Genomic DNA, 14,179 nt, shown 5'->3' with positions numbered 1-14,179 from the left:
TTTTATATCATTCTTTTTGTGGAAAATGAAATAAAATGAAAAGTTTTAGAGAATAACTCCTTCTATAAGCTTGATGCTTAAGTTTCGAAGTAATTATTATAACCTTTATATTATTTATGGTTTTTTATATGTCTGGAAAAGGCCAAAAACCAGTTTATAGCTGAGCAATTTTTGTGTTCCTGTCTTAGATAGTTTTTGGTGCACCCTGAATGAAGTAAATTTAAATCCAGCAGTTAATTAAAAATACGGGCATTGGCTATTATTAGTTGAACCTATATTAAACTAAAGAAATTTTAATTCTTGATCTAAATATTATTTAATTATAATTATCTAGCCAATTACGACAAAAATAACTCATTATTTATGATTTTTAGCCACATTAGTTATTACTTTAAACCTCCGAATAGAAACACATATTTTTCCATAGAAAGGGGATGGATTAACTTGTTTAATTACACTTTAAATATTAAATTATTACTACTATGAACTCATCTAAAAAATTTAGTTATAAGCGGTGAAGTCTATTTTTTCTGAGTGTAATGATGTTCAGTATACAGTCAGGCCCTATGTTTGAACATAACAAAGGTATCCCTTTGTAGATTCAAATAAAAAACTCTATTTCATTAAGTTTCAATGTTGATATAATAGAGTAATGAGCTCTTAAAGAAGACATCAAGGAATCATTTCACTTTTAGGTTCCCAAGACGGATGTAGTAAATTTGTTATTCTTGAGAATGAATTATTATTTTCGCCAGTGACTGATTTCTCATACAAGATCGTCTACATCTGTTTCGAATATGCGGTACCCTATTTGAATTTTTATCCTTTAAATTTATTTAAAATATTCTAAGTTTTTTAAAAGAAAATTATCATTATTTTTAAATTAATACTTTGTATTTGTTGTTTGGCTTAACATTATTTTCATTATTATTTATTTATAAGGGTTTTATCAAATATGTCAATGAGTTTGTCATAACATTTTTAAAAATTTCTTTACTTCTAGCAATAATATAAATAAGCGTTTTTTATTTTTTTTAATGTACGATGTTTTTCCTTACAAACTTTCTTAGGAGATTTCTAGCTACATTTTTAATCAATTCTAATAATCAATACCAACATTGTCATTGTATTATCTTTATTTAATTACTATAATTTATACAGACGATTAATTATATGAAATAATGCGCAGTTATTCGTAGAAAAATTTAGATATATTAATATTTAAGTTTGTTATGTCCACAGCGCTATTAATTAAAATGCGTGGTAACTCATTAAAAATAACACATCGATAACTGAAAATCGTAGTAACAGAACTTGGTAATTTATAGATTATAACTAAAATTACGTAACATAATTCATACAAAATATACTATGTTTTTTATTGCATCAATAATTACATTAAATTTATTTTTATTTTTACTCTCTTTTCCATAATTTTTTGTCTTTCAAAAAGACTTAAATAGTTGTAAATATTTTTCGATTTCTCTTGATTAAACCACTGATATCACATCAAATGGTCGGTTGGCCATTATTACTAGATATTCTGATGGTCTCAAAAAGAGAAGAGTTGATAAAGCTAGAATCAGTGCCAATATGTACATCAGTAAGTACGTAGGAAACGAAATATGTAAGGTTATTATAAAAACATTCAGTGAACTAAACATTGATATCTCTGAAATTGTGTCAGTCACGACAGATAGTTATTAGACATCCACTTGTATTTTTTCATTGCATTATCCATCAGGAAGTGTTGCGTGCTAAATTGGGATTCTCAGAATTGAATGATTTAATGTCAATTGAAACGAAAATTGTGAATTTTATATCTGCTCGACCCCACTACAAGCGAGAATTTTATGCAGTTTTACAGGAAGTCGATTCAACCTACAGTGGACTACTGATGTTGAATAATGTGAGATGGCTGAGTCGAGGTAAAGTACTTGAGCGGTTTTTGGAGTGCTTTGAAGAAATTACGGTATTTATTGAGAATAAGGATGTGGAAAATTTTCTCAGATCAATGATCATAAGTGGGTCAGCAATTTGATGTTTTTTTACAGATCTCATATGAATGAGATCATATGATTCATATGAATGACCTGAACTTAAAATTACATGGTTTTTGGTAAAATTATTGATGTTATGTTTAGATGTATCAAACCTTTTGAAACTAAACTTAACATTTTTAAGCGAGATATTGAAACTAAAACTTATAAGTATTATCTTCTGATAAAAAAGTATTTCGAGAAGGCCACAACAACGAGTGTAATGTAGTCCATACTTATGTATCAGAATATAGTAAACTCGTTATTTGAAGAGTTCAGCGAAAGATTCAACCAATTTAGAAGCCTAGAACAGACCATTAAAATAATTAAGTATCTGGATGTAGTTGTTTACAGTACTTTGGAATTAAAAAATTTCCAATGGATGGAAATTGACGATTTAGAGATGTAACTTGCAGATTTTCAAGATAGCATTTGGACTCATGTGTTTGTCGACTTAAGGAAGAAACTTGAAAATCTGGAACGAAATCGTTTGAATAATGAAAAAGAGTACAACTATCAACAAGAAATTTTGAGTCCTTGGAACAGATTACCTGACCTTTTTAGCGACATAAAATGGCTTTGCTAATAATTTTTTCAACAACATATTTTTGTAAGACTTTGTTCTCAGCATTAAATAATATTAAACCGAACAAAAGAAACCGGCTAACAGATGAAGTTAGTGGCGCTTGCTGGGCCTTGAAGTGCACCAAGTATGAACCTTCAATCGAAGAATTAGCAGACAAATTTCAGTGCCAAAAAAGTCACTAATTTCTAGTTTTCATACCATTTGATTACCATTTTTTTTATTATTATTTTTTCTAAATGTACATTAAATTCTGTTTTCGTTCATTTTTTATATATTTTTTGGTTTATTTTTCTTTGTTAAATGGCATTTAAATATATAAAATAAATATCAAAAATATAAATCTTTTTTTACTGTGATCGCAAATATCAAAAAATTATGAATATTTTTATGTGATACAGAAATATATGATATAGAAATATATATATTTCACGGCACATTAGTCTATATGTGCCTTTTAGCACATATAGACTGTATGTGACACGGCACCAGAGTTAAGTTAGGGTTTTTCAAATTTTTGACACGCTGAGCTGAAAAGGTTCGCCATCACTGACTCAGGGTGTACGTATGCATTTATGCACGTGTGTATGTTTGTTTGTTCCACTGTACCAGCTCAACGGCCGAACCGATTTAGATGTATGATCACGCGTTGGAATTCTTACGTTAACAGAGTGTCGTAGACTATATAAATATGTACATTTGTATATGCAGTAGTGCAGATTTTCCGGTTGAAACACAAACTTTAATGAATTGAATTAATGAACTGTAAACTGTGAGCCTCTATCACTGTGTTAGCTAGGTTTGAACACAATGATTCAAATCAAGCGAATGAATATATTAAAAAAATAATAGAATTAAATTTACGTTAAATAAAATCAAATAATATTAAAAAAAATTAGAAATCTCTGTTTAATAAAAGTTTCTGTTTCAAAATAATGGGCTTTCCGAGGGGACTACGTATGACGCTAGAGTGCTGAGCACCTCGTGCAAGGCTAGACCAATCATAACTATTAAACGGTTATTACAGAGTGCCTCTTGGGCGCTGTTTAAGGAGGTGCAATGTGATCCTTTTTTAATATCTCTGCAAACAATCGTCCGATTTTCAAAATTCAAATGGGATATTTGTTAGTAGGTTGAAGGCTAACTTTTGCAAGCATCAGATACACTCTCAACCTAATAGATCACGGTTATTTGGAAATGTTGTTATATCTTGGTAACCGATCTTCCGATTTTCAAAATTCAAACGGGGTATTTACTAGTATAAGAAAAACCCACAATGGAACCAAACCAGAACTAACTGATATACTCAGAAAAATCATGTGACCTGCGCTACGCCGAGACCAGCTTGAGCCCGGCGAGTAAACGGTCTTTTGAAACGGTAGAATTTGATGCCAGTATTATTAGAGATAATCCTGTCGGCATCGGATTGATGATAGAGCACACTATTGTCGAATTTCATGCTTTAGGGGGACAGGGTAAAGTGGAACGGTGTATTCTGCCGCTAATATATGCTGGGCTGTGACGATGCAAATAAACTACAAGGAAGTACCCTAGATAGAGCTGTCATAGATCTGAGCATTCAAATTGTTGCCAAGGGTCAGGCCTACGTAGCATTGAGTCGAGTGAGAAAATTTGCAACAAGAAAAATATATTTAAACAAATTAATAGTCTCTGAAAGTTGCTCGGTCACCTATTAATTTATTTAATTAAGTACTGAGTAACGATTTTTAGCCCTTTATTTTCATACCTTGTTTTCTTTTTTTTTTTTTTTAGTTCGATTTATTGTCATTTATTTAATTGAATTTATTTTGTTATTATTTCCATTTTTTTTTTTTGGCAGTCCTTTTTTAATTGTTTTTATTATTTACTAACACATTCCACTGTTGGTTTTCATTCTTCAAATAATAAATCTTACAAGGTGATTTTAAAACGATGTAAGAGAAATATTTGAGATGTATCATCTAACAGTTCATTTTTTTAGATTAAATAAAGAAACAGAAAAGGTCTAATTATTAGTTATCTAATGTAAAAATAATAGTTTTTATACTAATTTTATTAAATCTAATTACGTTAAAGGTAATAAAGTAGGCAACAAATTAATTTAGTGTAAGGAAATTATTCGAAAATAAATATGATTCGTTATCTAGTATATCACTTTTAACATTTCCTTAAAACATATACTGATATTAATAACATGTTTTGTGATAAGTTTTGTATAAAATGAGTAAAACAATAGTTGGTGTATGTATGTTTAATAAAACACGATACTGTTCACTGTTCAAAAATATTTTTTTAGTTACAATGAAGCAATCTACGATTATATACTTCGTAGTTTTTGCGTTATTTGCAGTCATCACTATTGCATCGGCTTATCCATGGGAAGACATGAATGTTGATTCGTATAACAATCCCTATAATGGTAAAGATAAAATAATTTCAAAAAATCTGTTGCTTAAGTATACTGTGCTCAATAGTTATAAATATTTTGCTCAATATTAAATGTACGTATGAGTATAATTCAATTTTTTCTCATTATCATACGGTATTTTGTCTGTTGCTTTTCACTATCTATCGAATTATTTATTACTGGTTTAAACTATAAGCCAATGCTAAAATAAATTTTAGCTTATAAGAAGCTCGTATATAAAACAACAATTTTAATCGTTTTAAATTTTATATGTATACGTTATTTTATATATTTATATATATATATACGTTATATATATATGTATAACGTATATATACAAAAAAATTACAATGAAATGTAAACCGTACGGTAAGAGTCTCGCAGATATTTCTTCCGCTCAAAAAAAAAAAATTTCTGTAATTTAGATAAAAATATTTTTAACAAAACGATACTCATATCAAAAAAGGTGACACTACATTTCTATTACCAAAATCTATTATTAATTTAGAAGTTTGTTTAAATAAAATTCCATGTTAAATATATGTTCGATCTAATAAGTAAAAAATTGAAAAAATTATTTCAAAACTCTTACCGGCCCAATTTCATTTATTAAACAACGAATAATACATATCACATTTGCAGAAATAATACAATTCTTATGATTATTCGTTGTTTAACAAATGAAATCGAGCCGGCAAGAATTTTGTAATAAATTTTTATAGCTTTTGCTTATTATATGGAACGCTTAAATATTGTTTATTATCTATTATTGTATATCTTTCTATTGTCTATTACAATATTACAATATTTAAAGAAGTGATGGGAATTAAAAAAAATTGTTTCATCTTCGTAATTGTTATCTTCAGTAAGAGCATTTACTATTCTAAATTTTATTATTTCAACTACATTATCAAGTTTTTGTACGCTACCTAGTACTGTTATCTAGCAGCGCGATTCGTTGTCACGTTAAAAAAATGAATAAAATGACATATTCGTGTTCCGCGGTTCATAAAATGAGAAAAAAAACGTTGTTTAACAAAATTCGAGGTATTTTTTGAAAGTATTCTTTATTACAAATCTAACTGAAATGAAATATGTTTTCAAACTTATTATTTAATTTTTCCCCATTTTCATTTCACTTTTAAGTTAAGTCATGTTTAGAAATGTAAACGTAGTTCACTGACTTCTGCGGACTCTTACCATCGAAGTTCTAACGAACACCGTCATATATATATATATATATATGCATTTTTTCATTATTTTTAGGATTTAAAAAAAATTAAATGTAGCAATTCCATGTCATAAACCAAGTTAAGGGGAAATTTGTAGGTTTGCATATCACCATTTTGGAAGGATAGGTTTGCAGATATACACAAGTGCATTTAGATTGTGAAGAAGGCGTCAAAAAATGTGAAACTGATTCACTTCACACTTTCCCTACTAAGGAATTATTTTTTACGTGATTATTAGTGTGCCACTTTTAGTTGTAACAAGCAACAAGTTCGAGTAAGAAAACGACAATGATTAGGGTAGTAATATATAGAAGATATACATGTAAGCTATATTATAAATTTTTTTTTAGTAGGTCAAAGATATCGCCGTTATAACTTTGGACCTGGTTTTCCAAAGGGGGCTACTTTTGGAGACTTCAATTCATATGGTGTTAAAGTACATGCCTCAACTATAGGTGGCACTACGATCGGGTAAGTAGCTATTTAGTAACAAGTATTTATGATTAATTTTATAATTTCCTGCTACACTGATTTTAACATTTACGTGAATTTTATTAATAAAACCATTAAGAATTTTGTATATCTTTTATACATTTAAAACCGACATCAAAATATCGAACTTAACTATATCATATATGGCTATGGACAAAGACTAATTAGTCATTGCTAATTAGTGTTATATTACTGCTATATTTATCTCTAAATTTAGTGTTAATGTTAGAAATTGAAAATAATTTTAAAAAAATGTAAAAACCGACTAAAAAAAATAATAGTACTATAAAGTTACAAATAATTAAATTTTTATTTATTAGATAAAGTAAAAATATTTACAACAAATAACTATTTTTGAAGTCTGTGCCAGCCAACAGAAGTTGAAAAAAAAGAAAAACCTACCATCTCTATAATACAAATCCTAATTCAAACAATGCAAAATTGGTAGTGGAAGATTTACTACAATAAGATGAGATCTACAAAAGTATAATATAAAAATAAAATTCGACATAAAAAATATGATATAACGATACTTTATAGATGCTTAAGTAGATCTATGATCACCAAGTATACATGCCTTAGCGAACTGAAGATGAGGTATGATAGTGAAATGCTCTCTCCTCTTGTATGCTCTTTAGATCCCATTTTGCATGTTTGAGTCCCGTTTAGCCGCCTATCGGTCGGTTGAGGTACTAACTTTACGTAATATTTTGTTTAATTTGTGTCTGCTGCCACCGATTTCAAAAATAGTTATTTGTTGTAAATACTTTTACTTCAGTTATAAAATAAAAATATAATTATTTATGACATTTTAGTACTATAATTCTTTGAAGTCTGTTTTTATTTTTATTTTCATAGATTTTTTGTAAAACCTCCTCATTTTGTACTGTGGAAGCGATATTATCAGCTGCTAAGGGTTTTCAAGCCGATCAGTATTTTACTTAAGGTTATGATTGGATTTGTTTAAAATTTATAGGAGACCATTCCGAAAGTATAATCTTTCAACTAAAAAGAAGAAAAAAAATTGGTTTACCAACGTCGAAGATATTGCTTACCATACATTAAAAAAAATTCTCGAATTGATAACCTACTTTTTGAAGTAGGTTAAACAAAATTTTTACGTTTAAATTTTACATTAATTTTTTACATTTAAATAAAATACGTCGACATCATACACCTGCCAATAACTCAATTTGGATTTTCAACGTTAAATTAGTCATCAGTTTTTCTTAATTTTATAATTTAGGAGAATTTGTACAATTAAGAAATGATTATTAATAAATTTCATTTGGTCATAAATATCTTTAATTTAGAAATGTTGTTTGTTCTTTGTTTTTCTGGTGGTTTGTAAAATACTTCCAAAAATGTGAGGTCCTAAATTTTAATCGATCCATAATCTTTCTTTTTAAAAAAAATGTTTAATTATATATTTATTATTAGGCCTAATACTATATTATGAATATTGTTATCGAAGTATTTTTTGAAACAGGAAAATTATTATTATAATGTCCTTTAGAATAACAACGAAAGCAGATTTTTATTTTATTAGATCTTGCCCAGTTTTGAAAATCTTGCTTCAATTTCTAGGGAGGTATCTTCAAGTATAGATTCCACAAAAGGTATTTGATTACTTTCAAATACCACATTAAATGACTTTATCAAACTATCTTATTATTTTAATATTAGTATTAGGTTGACACCTAATACTAATACTATAAAAAAATTAATAATATTATTTAACAATTATAGGCTGATTGTATGAACAATTTTTTCTAATATTGTTTTTTCTCTTTATTTCAGTGGTTAATTAATTTCATTAAAAATAAACAATATTTTAACATGACACGTGACATAAGGTGCTATACGAATATACATCAGAAGCCGAACGCTATAAATTTAAAGATTTTAATAAAAATCATGTTAAAAGTTTTTTATGAAATTTTTGATAATATAAAAGAAATAAACAATCACAGAATTCTAATTTTTATTTATTATTATGTATTATGTAGATTAAGGTGTCATTGAGTTTTGTGAACATAAACTGCAAATAAAATTAAGAATACTGTAAGTAGTGAAAGAGTACCAAGTGAAGTTTAAATTCCATGAATTATTTGAATCTGTTTATCAAATGCGGCTTTCGCTATTAGCAAACATACCTCGTTTCCATTTCCTATATTATTCAATAAAGGTTTAAATCAGTAATTTCAGCAACACGAGTGTTTCAGTTGTTACACTAGTGTAACAACTGAAACATGAATTTAATTTCGTTATTTTTATAATTAAAAATCATAGTTAATAAATCAAACATGATGTGAGTATATTGCAAGTATAAATTTTCTAATACCATGAACAACTTGTAAAACTGCTCAATAAATTGTTGGAAATATTAAAGTTATGTATGAAGTACCATACATAACAATTAATAAAAAGGACAAATATAAGTGTTTCCTTTGAATAGACAATTTTTAAAAACGATTTTTATTAGCCTTTTTTTATTCCCTTAACAAATTTTTAAGTTTCTTCAGTAAAATGAACATTTACTTATATTTACAGTGAAATTTAGAAGGGTTATATTTCTTTTACAGTACTATAGCTCTTGGGTTGTTCTACGATAGCAAGGAAATAAACAAAATGTCCAGAATTGCAGTTTGAAATAAAATCCTATCCAGAGGGAAGATCAAGTCCTACTCTAAGCAAAAAATTACCATTCTTCTCAAAACACCTGAAGAATTTAGAACATTTTTTTTTAGATGAGAGCAGAAAATTATTTACCAATCATTTTACTTTAACACCTAGCCTAAATATTAACTGCAAAAGAACTGATTTTCATTAAAAAAAATTAAGAATCCTCCTAGGTAATTCAGAGGCTCCTTACGTAAATAACCGTGCTCGTACATTGAAATCGTGTATTATTTAGATGTATGGACCTAAACTGTTACCTTTTAGTCAAAAACCTTATGGTTTTTAATGCAAGAATGCCATTCAAAAGAAAATCATGAATCAGGTAATTAAGTAGTTCATAAAAAGTGTTGTTAGGAGGAGAAATTTTGCGGAATAGAAAGAAATGCAAAAGTAGACTAAACTAGACATCGACGATAAAATTAAATACTTTTAAAATAATTACCAACTTACACAATTGAATAATCGCTTGTTTATATAAATTATGTAAAATATAAAAAGTGGAAACTTTATAAATACTTCAGTAAAAGCTTATTATATATTAGACATTTTTTCAAATAAATAGGTAGTTGATTTATTAATACAGAGTGATTCAAAGAAACGGGAAATTTTGAAAGTTGTATTGGTAGCCGTGGGTGATTGGTACCACTTGATAAGTGGCGCCAGCCTCTCTAATCTAACCTGCCATTTAGTTGTCATGGATCCTTGGAGTGGTGCGCAACGTGCATTTGCTATCAAAGCGTTTTACAAAAACAATGACAGTGTGGAGGGAGCGCGTAGAGAATTTCGCCGACATTTTAATCTGGGACGGCACGACCGTGTTCCATCAGCACATGCAATTAAAACATGGATATCTAATTTTGAGGAAACTGGTTCGGCAATGAAAAAGAAACCTCCAGGCCGTGAGCGAATCGTCTGTACACCACAGAATGTTCTAGCTTTACAAGATGCTGTCACACAAAGTCCACATCGGTCAATCCGTTGTCTCTCAGCATCTTTACAATTGCATAGTTCAAGTGTTCGAAGAATGTTAGGACTTGCAATACCATCCATACAAGTTGCAGATCGTCCAGGAACTGAAACCGAACGATGCAGTTGTGCGAGCACAATTCTGTAATGTAATGCTTCAGAAGATAAATGATAACGAAGAGTTTGTTCACGAACTTTGGATGTCAGACGAAGCGCATTTCCACCTCAGTGGATTTGTTAACAAGCAAAATTTCAGATACTGGGCACAAGAAAATCCTACGCAGCTACACCAGCGTCTGTTGCACAACCAGAAAGTGGCCGTGTGGTGTGCTATGTCATCTTACGGTGTTATAGGCCCTTATTTTTTTTAAGGATAACAACGGTCTTGCGATTACAGTGACGTCGGCTCGTTACGTAGCCATGCTTGAAATCTTTGTTGTGGAACAACAGAAGAGATTTCCACCAATTCTTAACACAGCCTGGTTTCAACAAGACGGAGCAACATCACATACTGCACGAATATCGATGGCAGCTGTACGCCAATTGTTTGGGCAACGTGTCATTTCACGAAATGGTGACATTAGATGGCCTCCCAGTTTGCCTGATCTCTCAGCTTGCGATTACGTTTTGTGGGGTCACCTTAAAAACAAAGTGTTCCACAGTAGACCTGCCACAACGGAAGAACTGAAGGCAAAGATGTGAGAAGCAATTGCGGAAATTTCAGTTGAGATGTTACATCAAACCATGAACAATTTAACGAAGAGACTTCGTGAGTGTTTACGTAGAAGAGGAGGTCACCTGGAAGATGTCATCTTTAAAAAATAAACTAAAATGTATGTGTCCTAAAATAGCAACATTTGTACAATTACATGAAATAAAATTCATTTTCTAAAAAAAACTTTTCATTAACGTTATTTAATTTTTTTAATTTTGAATCACCCTGTATATCATGGGTAGCCTACAGATAATAAGGAAAAGAATTATTAGAAAAGAAGTGAAGGATTCGTCAGCTATTCTCTATTGGTCAATATTAATGGGCGTTTCCTTTCCATAATTTCATGCTTTGATTACACGTTAGATTTGCGATAAATTTTTAAATTAGAGAGTATATAAACCAAATCAAAGGGGAAAAATTATAGTCTAAGTTGTAACACAACATAGAAAACAGTTCAATTTCTTCAATAACGATGAGGAAGGAAATTTTACTATTTGCCTGGGTTTTATTCTTAGCATTGTGTTTTTTAACATCGGCTCACGAATGGGATGACATGAAGACACATAACTACAATAGTGATTTTAATGGTAAGAAGATAACATGAAATTTATCTAATTGTATTTACATATATCTGCAGCTCATCAATCCGAAAGAAAGGTAATCCTTTCATTTTACACCAATTTTTTCTGTCTTTTCTATTGTTGTACCGTGGGATACTCTCCCTCTGACTCCAAACTATTGAAGGAGATTTTTTTCTGATCCCCTTTCTTAATCAAAACTGTTGAAGAAAACTGTAACATTTGATCAATCCCGTTGTAGCAGAACAGCGTGACATTTCCAGGGTTTACTAACTGGAATATATTCCAAAAACACAAAAAAAAAAATGCTACTTCATATCTTGTTTCTGTAAAGAATTTTCATAAATCTATACCTTAGATATCTATAACATTAATTTTTGTGACTACGTCTCAAAAATTAATGGTAAAGATAGCCAACCTAAATGTGATTATTATGTACAATTACTTCTCTTCTAATTTTTATTGCCTCAGCTATATTAATAAAGCTATTTTACAATTATATCGATATTTTAAGCAACTTTAGTATTTTGTAATTTACATTTTTAGTGGTTATTATTATTTAATCGGCTATTCTTTACTAAAGACATCGGCTACTATGGACGTATGACAATGTCAATCTATTACACCAAACTATTGACCTTGAATGCAATTCATCTTAATTTGCATTCTGTATACTTAACACTCAGCCGGATATAAAATTTAGAGATCGGGGTATTCATTAAAGCTATATATTACAACTATATAAATAAAAACTATTACAACTATATATTAAAGCTATATATATTACAACTGTGTAAAGTGACAACAACCATAGGAAAAAATAGTAATAATAATAAATTACCCTAACACAAATGAGTAAGATTACAAGGTTCTTATATTTTGTACCTGTAAATAAAACTAAAACAACAACTTCATATAAGCTAAAACCATTTCCAACTATAAAAAGAAAAAAAAACCAATACGAAAACTCATGAATATGTACATAAAAAGTATCAAATTCTATAATAGAGTTTATTCTAAAAAAATTCACATTATCCCACCCCAGTTCCTCTTCATTCCGAAGTACTAATTAACATAACTATCTTTCATATATATATATATTTCCCGTCTAGATATAGCTATAGCAGAGCTATTTCTCTACGAGGGAGAGCATTGTAATCATTCCAATTTGGCCATGTGCGGTTTTCACCGGATGTTGACGTTTTAATACCTTTTTTTTTTGTCTTCAGTCATTTGAATGGTTTGATGCAGCTCTCCAAGATTCCCTATCTTGTGCTAGTCGTTTCATTTCAGTATACCCTCTACATCCTACATCCCTAACAATTTGTTTTACATATTCCAAACGTGGCCTGCCTACACAATTTTTCCCTTCTACCTGTCCTTCCAATATTAAAGCGACTATTCCAGGATGCCTTAGTATGTGACCTATAAGTCTGTCTCTTCTTTTAACTATATTTTTCCAAATGCTTCTTTCTTCATCTATTTACCGCAATACCTCTTCATTTGTCACTTTATCCACCCATCTGATTTTTAACATTCTCCTTTAGCACCACATTTCAAAAGCTTCTAATCTTTTCTTCTCAGATACTCCGATTGTCCAAGTTTCACTTCCATATAAAGCGACACTCTTTAAAATCACTTTCAAAAATCTTTTCCTGACATTTAAATTAATTTTTGATGTAAACAAATTATATTTCTTACTGAACGCTCGTTTAGCTTGTGCTATTCGGCATTTTATATCGCTCCTGCTTCGTCCGTCTTTAGTAATTCTACTCTCTCTCCAGTCTACGTTATCGAATGCCTTTTCTAGGTCTATAAACGCCAAGTATGTTGGTTTGTTTTTCTTTAGTCTTCCTTCTACTATTAATCTGAGGCCTAAAATTGCTTCCCTTGTCCCTATACTTTTCCTGAAACCAAATTGGTCTTCTCCTAACACTTCTTCCACTCTCCTCTCAATTCTTCTGCATAGAATTCTAGTTAAGATTTTTGATGCATGACTAGTTAAACTAATTGTTCTGTATTCTTCACATTTATCTGCCCCTGCTTTCTTTGGTATCATTACTATAACACTTTTTTTGAAGTCTGACGGAAATTCCCCTTTTTCATAAATATTACACACCAGTTTGTATAATCTATCAATCGCTTCCTCACCTGCACTGGGTAGTAATTCTACAGGTATTCCGTCTATTCCAGGAGCCTTTCTGCCATTTAAATCTTTTAATGCTCTCTTAAATTCAGATCTCAGTATTGTTTCTCCCATTTCATCCTCCTCAACTTCCTCTTCTTCCTCTATAACACCATTTTCTAATTTATTTCCTCTGTATAACTCTTCAATATATTCCACCCATCTATCGACTTTACCTTTCGTATTATATATTGGTGTACCATCTTTGTTTAACACATTATTAGATTTTAATTTATGTACCCCAAAATTTTCCTTAACTTTCCTGTATGCTCCGTCTATTTTACCAATGTTCATTTCTCT

General features: G+C 29.8%; 1 long non-coding RNA gene across 1 annotated transcript; it reads left to right on the top strand.

The window, feature by feature from the left end:
- The first annotated feature begins 4,847 nt into the window (after positions 1-4,847).
- On the top strand, positions 4,848-8,835 carry LOC142320285 (uncharacterized). Its single transcript, XR_012755337.1, has 3 exons — positions 4,848-5,041; positions 6,612-6,732; positions 8,554-8,835. It is a non-coding gene; the product is annotated as an uncharacterized LOC142320285 (long non-coding RNA).
- The last annotated feature ends 5,344 nt before the right edge of the window (positions 8,836-14,179 follow it).

This window comes from Lycorma delicatula, chromosome 2 (assembly GCF_047948215.1).
Source record: "Lycorma delicatula isolate Av1 chromosome 2, ASM4794821v1, whole genome shotgun sequence".
Classification (NCBI taxonomy): Eukaryota; Metazoa; Arthropoda; class Insecta; order Hemiptera; family Fulgoridae; genus Lycorma; species Lycorma delicatula.
The sequence above is the reverse complement of the archived record's forward strand: the minus strand, read 5'-3'. Positions and strand labels throughout refer to the sequence as shown.